At 45.2% G+C, this 20,172-nt stretch overlaps 1 protein-coding gene across 2 annotated transcripts in view; it reads right to left on the bottom strand.

The window, feature by feature from the left end:
• Nucleotides 1–20,172, bottom strand: part of LOC135199260 (gastrula zinc finger protein XlCGF17.1-like) — a 69,264-nt gene that overhangs the window by 1,970 nt on the left and 47,122 nt on the right. The window lies entirely within an intron of this gene.

Raw genomic sequence — 20,172 nt, 5'->3', positions numbered from 1 at the left:
CAAAATTTGTCTCAAAAGAATAAAACAGCATCCTTGGAGCTGTTCTGAATCAACAAATATATTTAGGCCAAAGTTGGTTGACAATTCAGCCATTCTGCTTCACCACAAACTCCTTACTCTAATTTTGACCATCAAATGAACAGCATCTTTCTTTCATGAGTTGGGAGTATTATAAATCTATTTACAGAAGAATGGCTTTTTTTGCTTACTCAGGGAGTAAGCCTACAAACTACTTTGTTTTTGTTTTTGTTCTTGTTGTTGGGGGGGGGGGGGGGTTAAGAAAGGTCAAAAAAAGATTTTTCGTGCTGCGTTAAAGATACAGGAATATTAGGATAGGAGATTTATAAGTTATTTATTAGAACGAAAATGTAAAAAATTAATAATGTGCTTCTTAGTTAAACAGCAAAGAAAAATTATTTATTCTAAACATAAGATTAATTTTATTTTTCATTGGTGAAACCGCAGATTTTAGCACATGTCAATTTATTTGTTGAATGAATTGGGGCTATGTTTCTGTTCAATTATTTTGTGAATTCCCTTATACAGGAAGTCCCCAATTAACGGCAATCTTGGTTAATGGCGATCCAGTTGTATGGCAATTGTCTAGTGACATAAAATTAGTCATTTATAGCGTCATAACGCACAGAGTTCCAGTTATCAGCGCAAAAAAGTGCCGACAATAGTTATTTTGCCATAACATGCCTAACAGAGGCAGCATTAACTGGTTATCGGTGCCATTAACCAGATATCAGCGCCATAAGCACCACTAATCACCGAGTTTCGGTTAATGGCGGTTTTCACTTATCAACACCCTGCCGATAACCAGGGACTCCCTGTACCTGAGAAGAGTTATGGAGGAGTTACGGCGTTCCACTTGACAACATCTGAGAGAGAGAGAGAGAGAGAGAGACGAGAGAGAGAGAGAGAGAGAGAGAGATGAGAGAGAGAGAGGGTGTAATTGCTGTATGGATCATTAACGACTGTATTGGCTGTTGGCGAGTTCTGGGTTGTCTGTTGGTGCTGTTGATTGTTAGAGTTCTGTGTTTTGAGTGAGTTTTTAGGCAGTCTTTAGTCAGAAGCTGTGAGAGATAGTAGCATGGGCAGCAGTCTGGTGAAGGCATTGAGATTCTTTTGAGTTGTGTTTTGTTGATTTGTTGTTAGTATTGTTAAGTTTTGGTCGAGTTCCTTATTGTTTGCTGGGTTGTTGCGTCGTGGTTGTTCCTTGGTTGTTTGCTGTGTTGTCGAGTTGTGGTTGTGTTCCTTGGTTGTTGTTGTGGTTCTTGGGTGATGTGTTGTTGGGTTGTGGTCCTTAGATGTTGTGTTGTTGTTATAGTTGTGGTGTTGTGGTTCTTGGTTTTTGTCTTGTGGTTGTTAGTGTTTCAGTGACCTCAACCAGCAGACAGCACAGGATAGCCTGGAGTATCTGGAGTTGGGTAAGTAAGTCCATGTGTTTTGAGAGTTTTTTGTTTTTTGGGTTTGTGTTTTTTTGTTCTGTGTTGGTATAGGTCAATTGTCCTGCATGAATTCTGTAGTGTAAAGAAGAAAGTGTGACTAATGGTGGGTTTGGCAGCTGGAGTGATTAGGTTTATGTGGGGGGGATTTGCCGCTTGCTTTTAAGTCTGTGATCCCACCACAGAGTGTGTTTAATCTGTGTCCTTTTCATTTAATTCTTGTTGTTAGTATGAGCAGTACTAAGTATGAGTATTAATTACGACAACCACTTCACATTAAGTTAGGAATATAAGGGTTACAACTTATGCGTGAGGGGGAAAATCTTCCATACGTCTGAGTAACCTGGAGGTCGGATCACACCTTATTCTCATACGAAATGAATGTGTATCCCGAGATAGAAAGGGCTCCTTGGGCACCCAGGGCATATCAATAATGACTATCTAGTATGAGTTTCCATGTGCCTTCTAAGAAAAAGGGATAAAGAAAAACTCCTTCAGCTAGGTGAATGGCTGCTTCTCTCCAGTATGGGTATTTGGAGAGAGGAGAGGAGAGGAATGATAAAAACCTTTTTGGCATTCAGTGCAAGTTAATGGTTTCTCTCCAGTAAGAATTCTTATGCCAGTGTTGAGATTATTCAAGTGAGTAAAAGTACTCCGGCATCCTGTGCAAGGGTATGGTCTCTCCAGTATCAATTCTCATGTGGTTTCGGAGATGATGACTCAAGTGAGAAAAAGTACTTTGACATTCTGCACAAATTATTGCTTTCCCACACCATTTTACTTTTCTGTCAAGAAAAATCCACATTTTTGTCATTACTTTCATTAATATTACAAAATGATTTTTCGAGAAACATTTTTCTGTAAGAAGTGAATATGTGAGATTCATCAGCTATTCCAGTAGGCAGTGATATATTTTCTTCTCTAAAACCTTCTTTCCACATTCCATGTCAAAACTTGGATGGTTGGTCTTCTTAACTCTTTATAGGCCAGAATGTATATTTTACATCATCTTCACCCTAACCAATATATACATATTGTGGCTCCCCCTAGACTTCCATAGAAGAGTCTACAACTAAAGATCAATCAACTCTGACTTTGGAATATTCATCCCCGAAGCTGTCATTTTTTTATTAAAGGCAAAAATCACAGTCTTTGAAAGTAAATTGTATTTTTCCTAACTATAGAAACCTGAGGTCCTTTACATAAGGAATTGCTATTCAGCGCCAGCTGGACCGGTCATAAGATTTACTAACAAGGTAGTTCGGTAGTAACTGCTTGTCCGATGGTTGGGAGTCCAGCCCGACTGGAGGTAAACATATCACTTTGCTTTAGGCCCAGGAACAGAGTGAGGGGTGGCATGAGGTGGGACTATATGTAAAGGACCTCAGGTTTGTATAGTTAGGAAAAATACAATTTACTTTCAAAAATTGTGATTTGTTCTGACACGTTATACAAACCCTCGGTCCTTTACATAAGGAAGACTCACTTATTGGTGGATGGAATCTGAGTCTTGTGAACAGACTGGTGTTCACCCAACCTCGGTTCCCTCCCTGGTCGTAAGAGCAGAGGGAAGGAACCTAGCCTTTGTCCAACTGATCGGAGTGTGCACTGCAAGATCATTGGTCAGACCTCTAGACCAATTCATAAGAGGGAGGCAAGCGTACCTCTTATGAATAGCAAGCAAGAACTAGGTCCTGAGTAAGAAGCCAAATAAGTATTGGATTTGTTTCTTACTGATGTCAGCTTCTCCCCTTGATAGGAGAGGGACGGATAAATGCTCCTTTCCCTAATGAAAGGGATAGAATGGAGCTCGGTTATGTAGCTTACCTGCATTGTCGTCCTGTCCAGGGTTATGAAGAACACTACCCTCTCCCTGCAGGGAGAGGGAAGAAAAGAGGAGGAAGAGGAGCCAGTCACTCTCTCATTCACTATCTATTCATGCGGTTTCACAAGGACGAGATGCTACCTTGTCCTGTAAAGGAGCTGGGTAAGCTACACAACTTGTTGAGCAGCCACCATGGGTCCCTAGGAAAGGAGACCAAGGACCTGTGGGCAATATCCCGAAAGTAGAAGGAGGTGAAGGTGGTCTGGTTGGACCACACCTCTGCCTTCAGCACCTGTGCCACGGACAAGTTCTTGTGGAATGCATGGGTTGGACCAATGCCTCTGACTTCGTGGGCTCTCAGACGAGAGGTACTGGTGTCGGCACTCCTATCTGAGACGTACGCTTTCCTGATTACCTCACAAAGCCAGAAAGAAAGCGTTCTTGGACATTTCTTCTTGGTCACCCCGGTGCTAGCGAAGAGGCGTTGACACTCAGGCCTGAGGTGTCGATTTTTCTTCAGATAGCGCCATAGCACCCTCACAGGACAAGCAGCATCTCTTCCGCATCATATCGGTGAAGTCTTCTAGGGAGGGGATCGTGAAGGACTCGAACGTGGTGTCAGGGACCGAAGGGTTTTGAGTCTTCTCTACGAAATCCGGGACGAAATCGTGCGTAACTAATCCCCATCCCCTCAAGTGTTTAACATCAAAGGAAAGACCGAGAATTTCTCCTACTCTCTTCGCTGAAGCCAGGACCAGCAGAAATACGGTCTTGAGAGTCAGATCCATGTCTGACAACTCCCGGCGAGGCTCGTAGGGTCTATGAGTCAAACACCTTAAGACATTAGTCACATCCTACCCCGCGGGCTTGAGTTCCCTGGGTGAGCAAGACCTCTCAAAGCTCCTCATTAGGAGAGATATTTCCATGCAGGTGGAAGTATCAACTCCTTGCAGTTTAAGGACTAGGGCCAGGGCGGTGCTGTATCCTTGACTGCGGAGACAGAGAGGAGGTTCTCTCTGTGAAGAAAGATGAGATCCGCTACCTGCTGAAGAGTAGCTCTGAGCGTAGACACCAACCACAGAAGACGGACCACTTTCCCTGGTATACTGCTGCAGAAGACAGTCTGAGGTATCCAGCCATCTCTGTTGCTACTCAGCGAGAAGACCTCTCGCTCTCAGAGATGGTGGATAATCGCCAGCCACGAAGACACAGCGAATGAACTGCCTGGTGGTACCGTTCTACATGCAGTTGACACAGCAGGTTATGTCATGGGGGAATCTCTCGCGGTGCCTCAGAGAAAAGAGCCAGCAGGTCCGGAAACTGTGACACCAGAATCACCCTAAGATTGCTGGTGACCAGCAACCTGCTGATCACCTTGGAAATCAGGCAGAATGGGGGAAGAGCGTAGACTACGAGGTTGTCCACGGATGTTGGAACGTGTCCTCTGCAGCAGTCCGTGTGTCCGGCACGACTGAGGAGAAAACTTGAAGTTTTCTGTTGTGCCAGGTGGCGAACAGATCCACTACTGGACACCCCCACAGGTCGAAGAGCCTTTCCACCTCATCTGGGTGAAAAGACCATTCGGTCCCAATCACCTGATTCTGGGGGCTGAGCTTGTCTGCCACTACATTCTTCTTGCCTGGAATGTGTCTGGCTGACAGCTCTACCGAGTGAGCTACGGCCCACTCATGCACCTGCATCATGAACTGGTGCAATGGGACGGACACTAGGCCCCCCTGTCTGTTGACGTATGCCACTACCATGGTGTTGTCGCTCATCAATACCACTGAGTGTCCCATCAGTTGTTCCCGGAACTCTTGGAGTGAAAGGAACACAGCCTTGAGTTCCAGGAAGTTGGTGTGAAGGTGCTTGTTGTGATGGTTCCACACTCCTGTAACCAGCAACTCTTCCAGGTGTGCGCCTATTAAGAGGTTTCTGTCGTCTAGACACCAGGCCAGGTCCTCCCTTACTTCCTCCGTGAGAAGAACCAGGAAGGATGTGGAACCCGTGCCTGTGAACAGCACTCCTTTAGGCTCACTGAAGAGACCGCATGTGAGGGACTAATTTCTCTAGTGACAACAGGTGACTGATCACGACTTGCCACTGCTGCGCTGACTGTTCCTGTCGTGACAGGAACCGTCTAGCTGCCTCCCTGAACCTGCTGATTCACGAGTCTGCGGGGAAGACCCATGCTGCTACAGATCGATCGGCATGCACAGGTACTTTATTCTCTGCTTGGGTTCGAGATCTGACTTCTTCGACATTTACCACGATCCCCAGATCTCAGCCTAAATTGAGGGGTTGATCTCTGTCCTGTAGCAACTGCGAGCAGGAGCTCGCCAGAACCAGCCAATCGTCGAGATACCTCTTCAGATATATCCCGACCGAATGGGCCCAAGCCAACACCAGAGTGAACACTCGTGTGAACACCTGTGGGCAGTTGAGAGACCGAAACAAAGTGCTCTGAATTGGTACACCGTCCCGTCGAAAATAAAGCGGAAGTACTTCCTGGAGGACTGGTGGATGAGTATTTGAAAATGCGCATCGTCGAGATACCTCTTCAGATATATCCCGACCGAATGGGCCCAAGCCAACACCAGAGTGAACACTCGTGTGAACACCTGTGGGCAGTTGAGAGACCGAAACAAAGTGCTCTGAATTGGTACATTGTCCCATCGAGGATAAAGTGGAAGTACTTCCTGGAGGACTGGTGGATGAGTATTTGAAAATGCGCATCCTTCAGGTCCACCAAAAGCATGAAATCGTTCTCCCTGATGGAGTCGAGCACTGAGCGTGCTGTTTCCATCGTGAACCAAGTCTGGCGAACTAACCAGTTCAAGGGAGAGAGATCTATCACCGGTCTCCAGCTCCCCGTAGACTTCTCCACCAGGAAAAGTCGGCTGTAAAAACCTGGTGACTGATCTAGCGCGAGATCTCCACAGCTCCTTGCTCAGCATGGTCTTACTTCTTGTGTCAGTGTTACGTCCCTGGCAGAACCGTGGGCATGTGTCTGAAAGTGGACGAGGTGTTCCGGTGAGCTGCTGACGAGGCAGAGGAGGGAGAAGCAGCATGTCTGACCTGCTGGACCTGAGTGAGTCCTCGTGTCCGGAGATGAGGGCGTTCACCTGGTCCAACACACCGTCGGCCAAGGAAGACCGAAGTAGTCCCACCGCTGCTCTGGGTTTTTCTCAGGACCCCAGAACAACTCCAACCTTGATGGAGGGTCAGAGGGAGCAACCACCGATCCTTCCCCGAGGTTGTTGTGCCGACGAATCAGCGCAATGACCTCTGCAAAGGACCTCTGTATCTCGGGGGTGATTGCGTCCTGAGGTGATGGACCATCAGGTCCATCCAGGCTGATCACCTCCCGAGACACTTCCTTCAGGAAGTAGTCTCCTCCAACCATTTGAGTGTACGATCTGCTCGTAGGCTCTCGTGGCCAGACCGTAAGGAGTACACTCCTCACAGTCACTCCTGTTCGCCTCGCTCCTCCCGGTGTAGCCCGAGGAGACTGAAGGGACAAGTGAGGAAGACCTGATGCTTCTGCCCTGCCTACCAGCAGAACTGGCAGGCTGGGAGGACTGCAGGCGATCACCAACCAACGGTGGCAATCGAACTGCAGGTCTGGACCAGCGGTCTCCATGCAGAGAAGAGCTGGACCAAGGACAGTAGCGTCGGCCTCATGCATCAGGGGAGCTGCTACCAGTCGTGCGAACCATCCGGTCCTGGTGGGAGCGATGGTCGGGTGACTGGTAGTGTCCTGGTGACCTGGGGGGGATCTCTTTACAGTCTCGACATGTGGACGGTCTGGTGGGACTGTCACATCAACACTGGGAACCGGGGGATCGTTGCGAGAGTGATCGCTGATGACGTTCATGAGCAAGTGGCCAAGTCGGTTCCCGGTCCGGAGGTGGAACCTCTGGAGCTGGGAGGCTGGTACCTCCACAGTCCCCGTCTTCTTCTTCCCTGAGGAAGGAGAGATGGGCCCCATTCCTGAAGGAACGGGAGGACCAATGGAAGACCCATCTAGACCCTTAGAAGTCTCTGAGCGAGACTTCTTGGGTGGGGGGGGGGGGGGAAGGGGCAAGGCCACCTTCTCCTTCCTCGGCTGGGGGGCCTTGGAAGTCGAAGGAGAAGAGGTGGCAGAAGACAATGACAAAGATGAAGACGAGGAAGACAACGACACCTTCCTCTCCTTCCTGGACTTCTTCTTCGCCAGCTTCCTCAAGATGGCAGACAGGTCCCCCATCCAGGATGGATGTTGCGGTGGCAACAGGGCCCAACTCCTCCTGTCCAGAAGGACCTGAGGGAGCGGCAGCACTTCCATGGGCAGGAACAGAGGCACCAAGTACGGTGACAGCTACAGGAGGACAATCCAAAAGGAAGCTCTTTGGGCACTCAAAGCCATCCTTCCACTCCGTGCCTGGATCCTGACGGTAAGCATGCTCAGTCATCTGGTTCCTGGCTGCACGATGACCGTACACTTGGTGATGCGAGTGAGCGAGCGGCTGAGACAGTTCCCGGTCCGGAGGTAGAACCTCCAGAGCCGGGAGCAGGGGTACCAGAGGTAGCTGGTGCCTCCATGATCCCGGTCTTCTTCTTCCCTGAGGAAGGAGAGGCGGGCCCCATTCTGGGAGGACCAGCAGAAGACCCACCTGTCCCACCGGAGCGAGACAGATGAGTGTACACCAGGTGCTGTGAAACAGCCCCTGAAAACTCGGAGTGCCCGTAAGAATCAGAGATTGCCACACCTGAGGGAGCAACAGTTGGGTTAATGGGGGGGGGGGGGTTCCTGTTCGCTCAGAGGGGGAATGCTCCCACCCTGAGCAGACCGAAGCTCCGAGTACAACTCCAGGTTAGGGTGTTGCCCTCCTTCCTCTGAACTAGACAAATCAAGCAAAGAGGCGGAGAGGACACATCCCCCGAAGGAGAGAGCAATACGCGGGAGCTGATGAGGAGGGAGAAAAGATGACATGTAAGTCACCAGAGGTGTCGAGGGAGAGCTTTCCAACGACACCTTGGCGGCTCTATGAGGCTTTTTCCTCTTCTGTACAACTCCCACTGCTTCTCCGACCAAGAGACAAACATCACAAGTTAACCCTTTAACGCTGAAGGGGTATAATAAAAATCGTCTCCCGTATGCCGGGGGGGTCTTGGAGTGAGCACCGAAGCGGAAAAAATATTTTTTCCAAAAAATCACAGAACGCTTAGTTTTCAAGATTAAGAGTTCATTTTTGGCTCCTTTTTTGTCATTGCCTGAAGTTTAGTATGCAACCATCACAAATGAAAAAAAAATCATTTTCATATATAAATAATGCGATATATGATAGCACGAAAACAAAATTTCATATATAATTGTATTCAAATCGTGCTGTGAGCAAAACGGTTAATTTTTTTTTGTATTTATACACTAAATTGCGATCATTTTGGTATATAACACATTGTAAAACGATCAAAGCAACATAGAGAAAATATTATCACAAAATGATGCATGAATTTGTAACGCACGGACGTAAAAATGTTTTTTTCAAAAATTCAGCATAAATCTAAATATTGTTCTAGAGACTTCCAATTTGTTTCAAAATTAAGATAAATGATTGAATATTACTATACTGTAAGAGTTTTAGCTTACAATTGCAGTTTTTTACCATTTCGGACGAGTTAAAGTTGACCGAATGTCAAGTTTCAAAAAAAAAAAATTTTATATGCAAATATTTCGAAAATGAGAAAAGCTACAACCTTCAATTATTATTTTTTTTTTTTTTTGTATTTTACATGAAATTGCGCACATTTTCATATATAAAACTCTATGAAACGGAGCAAATATTACGAGAATGCGACGTACGCATTTCAGAGATTTGCGGCAAAGAATCCGCGCGGGAGGGAAAGTTTTTGGTTTGAAATTCACCATAAATCTAATTATGTGCTAGAGACTTCGATTTTATTTCAAAATGAAGATAAATGACTGAATATTACTACACTGTAAGAGTTTTAGCTTACAATTGCGTTTTTCGACCATTTCCGTAGAGTCAAAGTTGACCGAAATTGCTTCTTTTTCTATTTATTGTAATATATATGCAAATATTTCGAAAATGAGAAAAGCTACAACCTTCAATTATTTTTTGTTGTATTATACATGGAATTGCGCAAATTTTCATATATAAAACTTATGCTGCAAACATTACGACAATCGGATGAAAAAATTTCTGATTTTTTTCGGAAGAGTTACCGTGAGGACGTAAGGAAAATGTTTCTTTTTTCATAAATTTACCATAAATCGAAATATTGTGCTAGAGACTTCCAATTTGTTGCAATATAAAGGTAAATGATTGAATATTACTAGAATATAAGAGTTTTAGCTTACAATTGCGTTTTTTGACCATTTCGGTAGAGTCAAAGTTGACCGAAGGTTGAAATTTTGGCACTTATCGTTATTTATATAAAAATATTTCAAAACTGATGAAAGCTACACCCATGAGTTGTTTTTAGATGTATTCTACATGAAATTGTGCACATTTTCATATATAATACTCCACGTAATGGCTAATATAAAATGGTGCAAAAATTATGTCAAAGTGACGAAGACAAAATAATTTCTGAGATGTGCCGCTGATGTTTTTTAGTGCGAGAAAAAAGAAATTCGCGCCTGCGCGCCTGGGTAACGATTGTAAACAAAACAACGCCTTGATCCGTGAGCTCCCAGCATCCCCCAAGGCGCGTGATTCAAAACTTTTCGCCTGGTAGGCCTATAAGTATTTTTCCGAGAATTTAAAAAAAAAAACTTTTTATATCCACGTACCATATGTCCAATCGGCACCCAACAGACAATTTATGTCGATGTATAATACGTCCAATCGGCGTTTAAGGGTTAATGACCAAGAGCATTCCCGCCCTTGGCATCTAGTACATAAAGGATGAGGTCCACGGCATCGCTGGACCTGAAAGCCCCACACTTACGTCCTCCCACTCCAGGGCACATTCCCTGGTTGGATGGGGGGCGAGGGGGCTTTTATACTTCGTGGGACTGCATGTTACAATCAGCAATGCACTTCCACAAATAACTAACAAAAAATAATAATAGAGTACTTACAATCACTTCCACACTAAGTATTCTAAGAGAAACAGTTGAAAGGTAATCCTAAGCTTTGATAATCTCACGACAGAGGCGGGCAGAGAGGTGAGCACACGTCTTCACCCGACGGTGGTCGAAAGCAAAGTGATATGTTAACCTCCAGTTGGGCAGGACTCCCGACCATCGGACAAGCAGTTACTGCCGAACTACCTTGTTAGTAAATCTTATGACCGGTCCAGCTGGCGCTGAATAGTAATTCCTTATGTAAAGGACCGAGGGTATGTATAACGTGTCGGAACAACTGAATTTTCAGCTTCTATTTTCAAAGGTTGATATTCTTGGGGGATAGTTGCCACAACCCCCTGCGAATTGCTAACATCTGTGAACACTTGATAACCCTCAATACACTTAAAACCGTCAATTTTAATAGTTCAAACACCAAAGATCCCGCTTATAGAGGCTAAAAATGCTAATAACTGACTACATATTTTAATAGTTTTATCACAAAAAAATGCATTTATTTACAACAATTATTTGAAAATACAGTAATTAGTGTATATGTCTCTATAAAAAATATCATGAATAGACGAATTTTCCGTGAATAACTTGGGGATAAGTTCCACAGAAAAATCCACAAATCAGTGAAGCTGCAAATCATGAACCACACATACAGCTTTGAACAAAGTCAGTTTTGTGTCATCCAAGAAAAACTCTCAAAATGAACCAGCTATTGCCAAACCTTCTAATACAAACAAAGTGAAATTGCTAGAATGAGAGGAAGCACTGAAGTAAACATGTTTCATCAATGTTACCACAATGTCTACTACATCTCATGGAATGGTAGGCTGCACCCAGGTCTCTTGTAAGTTCAAAATAATCCTAGCTATTTCAATGACACTGCATCTCAAATATTCTTATACAAAACAAGACTCCTCACACCACAAAGGAATAAACCTGGCACAGGAATCAAGAACAATTATATCAGCTAAAAACCAAAATATTTCATGAGACCAACTGAGTACGTACACTTCTTAGCAGCACAAATTATTTCTAAAATGAAAATTTTGAATCAATTTGTATTTTTCATAACTTAAGAACCTGAGGTCTTTATGTAGGGGAAAATCTCAAAGCGCCATTTACGTAAACACCTCAGGTTTGTGAGTTAAGAAAAAACAAATAGATTACAAATTTGCCATTTGTTCATACAATGAAAAGCTTCAGAACCAACTTTTGGTTTGGATCATCTATGCTCACTTCTTGGTCAATTGTTAAAGCATAGGAATTAGTTGTATGCCTCTGATCTGTTCAGTGAAAGATTGTTCAACAGTGAGACAACCAGGCTTCAACAAAATGGGAACTCCAGTCTACATTGTGTCCAGGAAGGAGGGAAAAGAACTTGTAATTGTGCCAGATTGTTCTATTATTAATCCCTCTCTCCCCTTGAAAGAGAGAAGGTAGGAGCTGCCTATAATTCTAGAATATGATATTATGATACAATAAAGTTTGTTCATACTTACCTGGCAGATATATATATATATAGTAGCTGTATTCTCCGAAGTCCGACAGAATTTCAAAACTCCCGGCACACGCAGTGGTCGGCCAGGTGGTTAGTACCCATTCCCGCCGCTGGGAGGCGGGTATCAGGAACCATTCCCATTTTCTATTCAGATTTTCTAATGCCACTGTCCCCCTGAAGGGAGGTGGGTGGGTACTTGATTATATATATCTGCCAGGTAAGTATGAACAAACTTTATTGTATCATAATATCATTTTGTTCATGAAACTTACCTGTCAGATATATATATAGCTGAATCCCACCATTGGAGGTGGGAAGGGACAGAATAGAATGATTTTAGGAAACAAATTGCATGCAGATGATTGACATCTTGGTTCCACCTGTTAGCATAGCTGACTTCGTGATTACTGTCACCCAAGTCGGCTTTTGCTTTACTAGAGTCTCCAGCAAGGTAGTAGTGACCTGTATAGCTGGTGAGTTCTACATGATCTGTCAACGGGAGCGTGACCACAATGTGACTAGACCATATTGACCATACCATGAGGGCTAAGAAGTAATATATATCACCACCTGACCAACCTAGCCAAAGTTAAGGATGTTTTAACTAAGGCTTAAGAATTGAGAAGTCCGCCATTGGCGGCGACCCAACAACTAAAATTAACAGCTCTTCCTAACCATTTTCTACAGGATAGGATGAGTGGTACTTCTTGCCCCAAGATTGTGTCTGCGGACACGTATGGCCCTAGCAAGCCGCAGATCTCATATGTCGTCTTCACATCCCGCACTGAGTGTGAAGCGAACACAGAGTTGCTTCGCTAAAACGCGGCACTCAGGATGTTACTGAGTGCCATGCTCTGTTGAAATGCTTCCGAGGCCACGCCCTCACCTCGTGAGCATTCAGTTTAAAAGATTTCAAATCTTTGTCCAAACATGACGAATGAGCCTCTTTGAAAGAACTCCTTAACAATAACTCCAGGGCGTTCTTCGACATGGGCAAGTCTGGTCTTTTTACGGAACACCACAGATTGTCCGAAGGACCTCGACTTTCTTTAGTTTTATCTAGATAAAACTTGAGAGACCCGACAGGGCACAGGACTCTCTCTGGCTCTTGCCCAATAATTTGTGGCATCCCCTTGATCTCCAAGCTTCTGGGCAAAGGGCTAGACGGGTTTTCATTCTTAGGCAAGAACGGAAGGCTTAGAGAACACACCGCATTATGTTCTCTAAAGCCAAAACGTCTGATGATGGCTTAAACCTCACTAACCCTCTTTGTCGTAGCTAGAGTGGTTAGAAAATTAGCCTTTCTGGTCACGTGCATAAAGTTTACAGAGAGGAGAGGTTCGAAATGCTTTGACATCAGGAACTTCAGACTACGTTCTAAGTTCCATGCCGGAAGCTTCGATCTAGACAGCTTCGAGATTTCCACAGACCTCAAAGATCGTGAAGGGCTTTGTTGTTCGACAGAGCCAAATCTCTGAGCCTAAAGGCCGTCAACAACCTACTTCCATATTCTTAAATAGTTGGGACTCCCAGCTTATCCCATTCTTCAGACGGAAAGGGAAGACGGTAATGTAATTCACAGAGGTCGAGGTGGAGGAAAAGCCATTCTTCCAGCACTATCTCCAGAAACGGCCCACTCCGATTGGTACACTGCAAGATAAGCAGCACTTCTTTGCCTTGGCAATGACACTTGCCATTAGTCTTGAAAATCCTCTCATTCCAGTCAACTTCTCGACAGTCTGAACGCAGTCAGACTCAGAGCGGAGAGGTTTTGAGGTACCTCTCGAAGTGAGGCTGTTAAGAGTAGACCGACTCTCTCGGGAAGGGTCCTTGGAAAGTGCTCTAGGAAGGACGTGACCTCTGTGAATCCAGCCTCTCGAAGGCCAACATGGGGCGATCAGCGTCATTCTCGCTCCCTCTGACGCCAGCAATTATCTTATTACATCTCCTAAGAGTTTGAATAGGGGAAAAGAGACTAAACATCTATCCCCATTCCATACTATAGGATGGCGTCTATTGCTACCGCTCTCGGATCGAGAATAAGGGAGCAGTCTAGAGGAAGCCTCTTCGTCTTCAATATTGCGAAGAGATCTATGAAAGGACGTCCCCAAAGTCTCCACAACTCTCGACATACTTCTAAGCGAAGATTACTCAGACGTCAGTAGTTGCTGCCGTCAATCGAGAAGATCCGCACGGACGTGCTGCAATCGTGCAATGAACCTCTTGAGGATCGTTACGTTCCGTACCTGAGCCCATAGCCGGCTCTCTCTTCTTGAGACATGAGAGAGCTGTGGAATTGTCCGAGTTGATCTGGACCACTCGGCCAAAAACTCGTTCTTCGAGGAACTGGAGAGCCAACCGAATTGCTTCCAATTCTTTTAGATTATGTGCCAGGACATCCGTACCTCTGTCCGGATGCCTGGCACCCTCTCGCTATCACCTAAGGTGATCCTTGACCTACTGAGAGATGTTCAGAATCATTTCTAGATCTTCGATGTTACGTATTTCAGTTTTCCACTAGGAAAAACTGTAGAGGTCTGAATTGCAGTCCATTCAGGGAAACAAGCTTCTCCAGCAAGGAAATGGTCCCCAGCAGACTCATCCATTCCCTCACTGAGCATGCTTCCTTCCCTAATAAGGCTGCGCTTTGCATAAGCAGGAGAGCATTATTATAGTGCTATGCTGCGGTAGACTCGTACAGAATTCTGTTACAGTGCAGTAAACAGCACCGAAAAGGTCTAAGAGATATCTCTGTTGAAAATTTCTTAGCAAAACGAAGGCGATGTTCATTCATGCTTGCTAGAATTCCCCTCAACCCGAGGCTAAAGTCCGTGATTGTAGGGCAGAGATATGGTTAGTCAATCCCGCAGGAGAGAGACGTAACCGACTGCGCATGGCAGAGAGCTAGCTGGTACTGCATTGATCTACAGTGACAGCAGCCTGCATTGGCCGTCTCGCACTATTCTGCCTGAGTTGCCAGCTACTCCATTCTACGAAGGAATAGGTTTGTTATTTTTATCGAGCAGAAGGAAACTCTCAAGCAGGCATATTTAAGCGAAACAGAATTCGCTAACTACAGAAGCTGAGTTGGTGTTGTCGTAACAATACCTTAAAAATCTAAAAGGGAAACCGGAAACTCCTGGAAGGTTGCAGGGAGTACCGATTAAATGCGCTTAGAATACTAGTCCTTTCGGTTGCCATCTGTAGAGGTAACTACGGTATGCGTATATGACTTGAACCATACAGTAGTAATATAATGCAAAGGTAAAATACGTAGAGTATTGTAGTCACTCGGACAGCTAATTCTCTACTACATTCTTTCCTCGACGAGGAAGAGAGAGAATGGAAATCGACTGTCTTCGTTCTCTTAGCCAAGAGAACGAATTAGTATTAGTTGAAGGAGATCCTCAAGTGAGAACCGAGGACCGAAGAGGACAGCTCAAGCTTCTTATGTTATTGGACATAAGACTTCATGGATGTAGTCTACTCTTTTTCCTGGACGAGCCTCTGACCAATGAATGAGAGCTCTTCTGAATCTTGTCAATGAGAGCTTATCCGCTTACGCGATAAAAAAAATGTTATTGAGATCTTTGTCAATGAGAACTAACCCATTTACATGACAAAGAAGAGTCTATATTTCGTCAATGAGGGGTTACCCACTTACTTGACAAAACGTTTAGTATCTTGTCAATGGGGGAAACCCACTTACTTGACAAAACGTTTAGTATCTTGCTAATGGGGGAAACCCACTTACATGACAGAAAGTAATCCAGGAATTCAAGCATATAGTCTTCCCGATTCCCGCAGAAATCGACATGCCCTCTCCCTGGGTCCTGGGAGTCCGACAAGAGGTCCAGGCCTAGAGGCATTATAGGGCCGATCTGACGCTCCCTCCTGACGAGAGAGAGGACGTGAAGCGTCCTCTTCTCCAAAGCTTTTTAGAGGGCGCGAGTCCTTCCGAGAGCTCCAACCCCTGCGCAGGGAGAACGCCTCGGAGGACGAGAAGCAATCCTTCATGATTCGTGCACATGCACGATCTTTCGCAGCCTGGGAAGCGTCAACAGGTCCTGCCGAAGGGACGCCAGATCGGTGGGGGTTCCCCATAACCCTCCTTCTGCTTTTGACATGCCCTCTCCCTGGTCCTGGGAGTCCGACAGAGGTCCAGGCCTAGAGGCATTATAGGGCCGATCTGACGCTCCCTCCTGACGAGAGAGAGGATGTGAAGCGTCCTCTTCTCTAAAGCTTTTTAGAGGGCGTGAGTCCTTCCGAGAGCTCCAACCCCTGTGCGGGGAGGACGCCTCGGAGGACGAGAAGCAATCCTTCATGATTCGTGCACATGCACGATCTTTGGCAGCCTGGGAAGCGTCAACAGGTCCTGCCGAAGGGACGCCAGATCGGTGGGGGTTCCCCGTAACCCTCCTTCTGCTTTTGACATGCCCTCTCCCTGGTCCTGGGAGTCCGACAGAGGTCCAGGCCTAGAGGCATTATAGGGCCGATCTGACGCCCCCTCCACAACACTAGGGGCACTACACTTCACAACACTTGATTGGAGAGCGAGCACTTTAGATTCCAAGATACGGATGGAATCCACAATAACAGAAAGGGCTTTACCTCTCGCAGACATAACCTAATGGCCCGTAGGCCATACTACAGGGTTAGGCAAAACAAAGTCTACAGGAAGGTTAGCAGGTTCACTACCCTGACTTCTGTTTACTGATGCAGTCTTTGAGGAAGACCCCCTGATTCAATCACGCTCTAATTTGCGTACATACGAATCATACAGCTTCCCTCCGGAATCAGTCAAACTCTCACACTCCTTACATCGATCTTTCAACAAAGAAACATGACCCGTACACCTCGTGCGTACCCAGTGCGGATCTACCGAAGCTTTTGGTAGCCTCACCTTACCTTGCAGAAAACACACTCTGAAACTAGCCTAACTAGATTCAGATATCTTATACAAAGATGAATCAATTTATGATAGCGTATGCCTAGCCACAAATCCAAGTTAATAAATCAAAAGACAATTAGGATACTTAGCGGCAATGAAGTTTCAAAATCCTAAGACGGAGGTACTGAAAACAGGTGTTTACAGTACCGGCGACAGAGAAAATCTGAATAGAAAACGGGAATGGTTCCTGATACCCGCCTCCCAGCGGCGGGAATGGGTACTAAACACCTGGCCGACCACTGCGTGTGCCGGGAGTTTTGAAATTCTGTCGGACTTCGGAGAATACAGCTATATGTATATCTGACAGGTAAGTTTCATGAACAAACTGTATTGTAATGTAGTGGCAAAAAAAATTTGTATCTAGTCATTCATGCAAAGCTAAAAATTAAGTAGTTTAAAAGGGCTTTGCATAGGATTTAACTTGCGAATTTTCAAATAAGGTAATTTGCCTTATGGCCCAGGTATCAGGATGAGGGGTGGCTGCGGTGGGCCATAAATGGAAAGACCTTCAAGTTTGTATGTTAAGAAAAATACAAACGACTTAAAAAATTTGCAGTTTGTTCCTACACAAATAAATTGTATTTTTCCTAACTATACAAACCTGAGGTCCTTTACATAAGGAATTACTTTTGGCATAGCTGGAATTACAGCCATTAAATTCTTGAACAAGGTGGTTAGTCAGTAACTACCGTGAGGCAGGCACGTAGACTAGCCTGCCCGGATGTAAACACTCCACTTTGCCTTTCAGCCCAGGTTCAGATAAGAGGGGTGGCATGATGTAGGGATGCATGTAAAGGACCTCAGGTTTGTATAGTTAGGAAAAATACAATCTACTTCCAAAAATTGTGATTTGTTCCTACATGATATACAAACCCTCGGTCCTTTACCGTAGGAACTCACTGATTGGTGGGAGGAATATGAGTGAGCCTCTAGAACTGACTGGAGTTCTACACCCCTAGGCCAGTCACTCTCGCATCCTTCTTACCTCTAGAACTGCACACCATAGGCGAGATGTAACTTGTCCTCTTGAAGAAGCCGGGTAAGCAAACACAACCTGCAAGCATCCACCACCGGTCCAAGGAAATGAGGTTCCAAGGACCTGTGGGAAGGCCAGAAGGAAGAAAGATATAAATATGGTCGCACTTAGACTTTATCTATCTTCTTATCTGACATATTCTTCAGAGTGATGACCAGTACCCATCCACTGGACTATCCAATTGCAGAGAAGTCTCTCGCGGTCTCGTAATACTTGGAAAAAGACGTATCATCAGACTCTTCTGCAATGGCAGTCCGTGGCGGATAAAGACACCGACACTCCATGGAGGGTATTGATCCTTATGGGTACAGGAACACGCCAATAGGACAAAGTAATGACTGATCTGGATCAACCAATAAAAAGTCCACAGCATAGCTCTTGATGATCTCAGACTCTTCGACAGTTACCGACTGACTGCGCTCAGTGTGAGGGGAGCAGTCATGCATCCGAGACGTAGTCACATGACACTTGCCTTTTGAAGGGTTATGCCAAGAAACCGTACAAATCGTCTATCTTGTTCGCCACCAATGTTGGGAGACAAGATGATGATTCTCTCAAGGTAAGTGCCCATCAGACGATAGTCAATTGCCTTCTAGAGACCGAGGTCCCTGATGGCAAGACAGAAGTTCTCATAGTAGTTGAATCTCAACTAAGGAGAAACAATACTATATGCCAGTGAAAGACTAAGGTGAATGCGGACCTTCGTCTTCACAGCTGAATTGAGACAAGTTAACTCTCAAGATTCTGAACGTAGAAAAAGTCCCGTCGACGACATCAACCAGTGAAGACGGCTTTAATACCTGTTGTTATAAAGAGGACTGAAAACGCTAAACCACTATTTCATTGCTGTTCGGTGAGAAGTCAGAGTTTGCAATGAAAGTGGAGCACCTTTCGGTAATGAAAACACAGGGATTGTACTGCCTGAAGAACCGCTTCTAATGGGCTAGATCAGGGAGGATATTTCTATTACTTTGAAAGTAGAGCTGGCAGGGCGGGTAACAGGCAAAGTCTTCCATTATTCATCTACAATTCGGGGTGAACAAAGAATAATTGCACACCTACGAATTACGAGATGTATTTAGAAGACAAACTCGGATTGTCTGGAGAAATCATTCTGCATCATCGCAGAGGCAGGTGCGATGAAGCGGAAGACTAGGCTAGACTTCTGTTACCGCGAGGTAAACAGAAAGATGATAACGAGTCTAGCGAGATATCTCTGTCTGAAAATTCTCGTGGTCATACACGTAGGCTTGTGAGGCAGTCCCGAGTTGTAGTTCAATTAAGAGAAGATACTATTCATCTCGGTCACATACCTGTGGAGTTAACTACAGTTATGTGCCTACTACTCGGACAATTCAACTGATAACAGAAGCATGTCGCAAGAGAAATATACGTAGTATATTTGTAGGTTCCTGTACATCGACCTCCAGCCTAAATTCTCTTCCATTCAAGGAACAAGAATAAGGACTGGAAGCAGACCTCCTTCATTCTCTAATGAAGAGAGCAAAGGTTAAGTTTTCCTGAAGGAAGACTTCTACGGTGATAACAGGATACCAAAGACGACTAGTTCAAGCTGAACTGGAAGTTCCCAAAACAATACCACTGGAGAGGCATTTAAACTCTTGGTGCTATCCATCCTGAATGGAGTGACGTATGTTCGGTAAGATCCTAAGATTGAACCAAAAACATAGTCTCTCGGGATCGAATTCCAAGGAGTAAACTCCACCGAATTCCTCTTATTTCCACGTACTGAGGAGATGGACCGTCAGGTCCATCCAGGCTGAGCCCCTCCCAAGATATTCTTCCTTCAGTAGCAGTGCTTCCTTCGAACGCTAGAAATTCCAGGAATTAATGGCTTCCAAGGAATTTGAGCATTTGGCGAGATTCCCAATTATCGTAGTAATAATTATCAGAAATTCTCATCTCGCCCACTCTGGACTGTGGTCTCACCCAAGTGTTTGCAGATCGAAGACAAACACACTCGGAGAGTGCTAGAAATTCCAAAGAATTTTAAGCACTTGGCAAAACCCCCAGAATTTCGCCAGACGATCATCGGGTGGTGGTCCTCCCGATTCCAGTAGAAATCGAGGAGGAATGGGCAAGATCCTTCCTCAACAACATGGACTTGCGTCCGGTAGGACCCGAAGGTCCCTCCAGGAACACAGTCCTCGACGCTGAATCCTACGGAGAATGCTCTATAGGATCCCTCCCATTCACGTCGCCCCTCCTGGCATAGCCAAGGAAGAGAGGGAATGGGGGAGGAAGATCGGATGCTCTCGTTAGCCTTGGCAGTGGAACTAGCAGCCAGAGAAGCAAGGCAC

The sequence above is a fragment of the Macrobrachium nipponense genome, chromosome 25, assembly GCF_015104395.2.
Source record: "Macrobrachium nipponense isolate FS-2020 chromosome 25, ASM1510439v2, whole genome shotgun sequence".
Classification (NCBI taxonomy): Eukaryota; Metazoa; Arthropoda; class Malacostraca; order Decapoda; family Palaemonidae; genus Macrobrachium; species Macrobrachium nipponense.
This window is presented reverse-complemented; position numbering and strand designations above follow the sequence as displayed.